This window comes from Convolutriloba macropyga, chromosome 1 (genome assembly GCF_964194025.1).
Source record: "Convolutriloba macropyga chromosome 1, txConMacr16.3, whole genome shotgun sequence".
Lineage (NCBI taxonomy): Eukaryota > Metazoa > Xenacoelomorpha > Acoela > Convolutidae > Convolutriloba > Convolutriloba macropyga.
In genome coordinates this window covers 30,427,263-30,432,526 of record NC_134468.1, presented here as the reverse complement: position 1 = coordinate 30,432,526, position 5,264 = coordinate 30,427,263, and positions in this window count along the sequence as shown.

Genomic DNA, 5,264 nt, shown 5'->3' with positions numbered 1-5,264 from the left:
TCCCGCCCACAAGTAGGGCCGGAACAATAATAGCTTAACAATTATATACTTCAATTTGTTTTTTCAAAATTAGATGGTTTAAGAGACTATTTTTGAGACTGCATTAATTTCTGTTGGGAAGGATGAAACAGCATTCCGACTTCCCTAAGACATTAACAGAGAAAACGTAGGAAATTAAAATTGCAACGAAAAACTGCTCAGCTTTGAGCGCTTCTTTTTTTCGCCGATGCTATAATCGACATCTAATTATGTCATTTTCATACGACTAGAAACAGAAAGACAAAAAGAACTAAAAAGTTCATTAGTTTCAAAAGAAGTTGTTTCAGAACCGTTAAAAACAATGTTTAACAACAATGAGACCCTAAAATAAAGTGCGACAACACAATAGAAAACCTCAAAAATTGGAAAAAGATCTAAAAATTACAGAAATCTCAAAAATGTGGATTAAAAGCGACAAAATCATTAGTTAAAACGTGAAAATTTTTAAGAAGTATAAATTTTAATTCAGTTGAAGGAAGAAGCAAACTTGTTAAGCCACAAGTTGATAGAGATGAAAAAAATGGCAGTGTTCAAAATCTCACTGATATTTTCTCAAAATATTTGAAGTATATTGAGTCATATGGGCAATTAGGTACCTACTGAAATATATGCAGGTCCGTTGATATCGTTTATGGAAACCAAATGGTTTTTTAATTAGTGATACTAAGTCGTGAGACTGCGAAAACATACAATAAATACGAGCAAAACACTTAAGTTCAATTAAAGTTTATGAAAACACTTGTTCAGATTATGAGAAACCTAAATATACAATCTAAATAATTTTTTAGTTCTTTTGCGCGCAATAACCTTCAGTTATTAATTGATTTTGGGTATGAAAATTTGCTAAATAATTTGCAAAAAGAATGATTTGCAAAAGAAAAAAAAAGATAATTTTGGCTGAAAATCAATATGATATGAAATCAATTTATGATATGTTTTGAATAGTTGGCTAATTATATTAACGAAAAACCTACAAAAATTCAAATCCAGAACCTTTTCATAGGTAGTAGAAGTGAAATTATTCCTTCTTTAACGTCATTCAAATTATTAACAGCAGTTTGTAGGCCTGTACTTCCGGCAGAAAAAATAAAGTCGGTTAATGACGACACTTAGGGCTACAATTTTAGCAAAATTTGAGCTAAAAATGTCGGTTCAAACAGTCAACGGCCCTCTGAGGTCTTTGAAAGTAATAACAGTCGCGCTATCGTTATCAATTTCAACATATTTGGCAAAACGTAGGAAAACAGAAGTAACGAAAAATATGAACAAAAACAACTGAAATCTTTCGAATGTTCACAAAACCTGAAACATCGATAACGCTGTACTGGCGTTCGATTCACACCACTCAAGACTCTCAACGATAAAAAATATTGATCGGCCAAAATTGATTGAACAGATAAACACAGGTGAGCCTATAGTTTCCTCCTTCCACAAATGTGGGGTCGGAACAATAATCTGTCGTGATGGCTTTGCGGTAAGAGGATAATTTTCAATCTAATTACAACAAGTTACATTCTTTTCACATATAGCTTTTTTAACATTAATATATCAATATATAATCAGTGGTAGAGGAACTTTTTGCGATCCGCCGAAAGAACGTTGCGGTCAAGAAAGATTCATGAAAAGATATTCATAGTGTAGGATCTTACTATCCACATTATCGTGAAAAAGCATCAACTTAGATGAATTGGCGGCGCAATTATGTACACCAGTTTCAGACGCATATCTTGACAACTTTCTCAGCGATGTATTTTTGGGGGGTGAGTATCAAATTAAACCATCTAAAAATTCTCAAAGTTGTTATTACACAAATCACTTAGCATAGCTTAGTTGATGCGTCCGGAGAATTACATATCTATTAAAGAACCGCTTGGTTCACGACCAATCATTGTTATTAATAAAAGTTCATTTCGAATCATCAATGGAATAATTCTCGCTACCTACCTTCTTGGAAAACTGTTTTCTGTAATTTCTATCGCTTCTAAATGCTGTCGCTAAAATGCTGTCGCTCCAAAATTTTTCTTGCCGCTGATTTACGATCAATACGATGAGACAAAAAATGGGGCTCCCCTCTCATTGAGCGAGATGTCAAAAATTCATCAGTATTGATTGTCCCCGCTCATTGGGCGACGCGATGATCGACGAGGACTCCCCTCGTAACGGGTGGGACAACAATTCAAAGGTCGGTATGCTTTTCATAGGTGCTTATAATCTTGTTGCATCCCTTTTAATCAGCATGATTGAGGACCCGAGGATTGCTGTAACAGAGACTGTTTGCGATAACCTTTTAAAAGTTACAGATAACCCCGCAGGCTGCAAATTACTGTTATCAAACAGCGTAGCGATACGTTTGAGGGTCTTACGAGCTGTTTCTGGAACTCCCCCAAACGACTTAAAGGCCAGTGGTAAGAATTGAAGTTCGACTTCGCTACGTTTTTGAGTGTAGTGGTCGTATTTTAGGTCCCGAGCAGGTGACAGGGCTAAACCCTATATCTCAGCCACATTTACATCGGTCAGGTGGCAAGGGAGAGGTTACGGTAACATCCAATGGTGCTGGCTGATACGCATTCCATACAGGTGAGAATATGTCGTCGGGACGGGACTGCAGTTGTTTTTGGGTACTAAATTCTTCAGCTCGCAGATGGGAAAAGGGCTGACGAGCAAGTTGATATAATTTTGTCTCATTTACGATCATTACCTGCTACCAAATCAGACCTACCATGACATGACACGCCATGATGTCACATTTTGAGATTGAATATTTTCTTACGTTTTCGTATATTTTAACAGACAGTCGACAATTAAGAGCAACACGGAATTATTTTGGAGATAAATGTAGCCTAGAGCTTGAATGGTGGCTGCAAAAAAATTATTGCGGTAGAGAATGAGACACCAAACGAGTTTTTTCCGTAGTGAAATCTTGTTTTCCAAATATTTTGTCATAAGCTGAATTATCAAGTTCTTCCTGATTTTTTTTGTGGGGATGCTTGGTCGAATTTCACCTAAATCGGCACATTTCGTAACAAATGAAATGTCTTCAAGTAGATTATGGCCTGCTATTTGCCTACCGGGGCAGCGGATTGGAAAACGAATCAACAGATACAATCTGAAACCGATCAGCCCATCTTTTTTTTCCAACAAGGGCTTTGTCAATTGGAAGATATGATTTCCAAAGTAGATTCCCAAAAAGCCTTGTAAAGTTCCGCGCTGCACCAAATCGAATGTTTGCAGGATTTTCTTTGAAGTTACCACGAGCAAAGTGTGGATCCGTTCACAAATGCTAAGTTGTCTAGAAGTTCCACTATTGTTTAAGGCGTTTTATTGAGCAGCAGGAAAAAAACAAAAGCATCAGAACCCACATCAGCTCCTAAAATTTCAATTCCATCTAAGCTGTTCCTCTAGATCAAACTATCAATTCCGTGCATCCGTTTGACTGACCATTGCTCATACTTATCCGCCCTGAGTTCCAAACTACAATCTGACCCTGATGCTGTTTCAACACAATTTTCAACAGAAAGAGGCCAGATTGCCAGAGAAAGCATAAGTTGGTCCAATGGATCTCTCCGTGGCACTCCAGATTGACTGTCAATCGTTTTGCTATTGAAGAGTAAATCACTATGCCTGGAGTAACAAAAGGAGGCAAAGGACAAAACACTAGTCATCAAAATTTTTTTACGAGCTGAGGATATTTCTACGCTTCACTGAATAAAGTGAGTTTCCGAAATCAGAATGGAGTGTGGCCCCGCTTTTTTGCTTTTTACATTTTTCTAAAGTTATTTTTGTGGCATGCACTATGTTCTCGGCTCCTCCCTTGACAGAAACCCCCGAATGTTTTGTTCCAAACAAGTCTACTGCCTCGAAATTAAAGTCGAGCAAACTAGCCCTTTATGAGCTTTTAATTCTTTATATCAGGAAAAAAAAAGTTTGATACTTTGCATCATGGTTACTTAATAGACAAATTTTCTTGACTCGGTTTTTCAGAAAACGTGGAAAATTGGCAAGACTTTAAAAATGTTGCAAACTTTATCTCCCGAATTGATAAATTTTTTGTCAAACGATGGGAAACAATTTAAATACGCTTAAAACAAAACAAGTGCTCGACAATAACCAGTTTTAGGCTTTATTTAAAAGTTTCCTTTATTGTATCAAAAACAAGAAAAGGACTCTATTTTCTGATGATCCCAGTATTGTTAACAACAATAACAAAACAGTAGAAAAATAGTTCTCAAAGGACATTAAAAGTGGAGACATTTAGCCAACTAGAAATAAATTAACTATCAGAATTTAAAAAGTGATCGATTCGACATTGCTTACAACAAGAAAAACCCTAGCATGTTTTTGATGGTGCTGATAGGGAGACAAACGAATGCAAATAATTAGGAGTACATCTGGACAAAGAAAATGAACATTAAAGTACCACATTAATTTCGCTGGTTAAAAATTGTGCAGTGATAAACACAACTTGATCAGTCTTTTTTTTTCAATTAACAGTTGAATGGTCATTATGAATAAGTGTGTGACATCCCAAATCAGACATGGTTTACAATCTAATTTAACTTGTTTTTAATTGATACCAAAACGTAATATTATGCTATTTATTTTTCAGAGGAGAGATATGACACGGTCAGTGATTACTTTCTGAAATATTAAATTCTAAAAATTTGTCAAATTTTTGGTTAAAGTCGTGAATGAAGTAGCCCCGCAAGTAAGAAAAGAAAACAAGAGCAGATCTTTTATATCACAAGAGTCACGTTTGTGAGACAAGGTGCGAAAAAAAGGCTTACTTGTGTCAAAATTAGGTTCCAGATTTCTTGTTTGTTTTGATACACGCATAAACGCTCCATGTATATGTATGCATACATAAAGTACCTTGTGGGTATTTAAATATGCAAATTGATTTTGCAATAACTTTTCCAGATTTTACGAAATAATAAACCTCTGCTAAAGTTGTTCCCAAATTACTTTTCTGACTTTGAGCTCTTAGTAACTTAATCAAATCTGTTTTTAATTTGGTCCGTTAGTTTATTTTGAATATCTTTTAAGCCTCAGATTTTCATCGGCTAATAAACCATATTTTACGCTGAATGCTTTCTTTGTTCTAGTGCAGAAACGAAAGTTAATACAAATGAAAAGCTGAAGATAAAGTATAGACAACGTGCACAACACAAAACATAAGTTCAATTAAAATAGTTTAAGATTATTGATTGGTGTAGGCCAAAGCATTT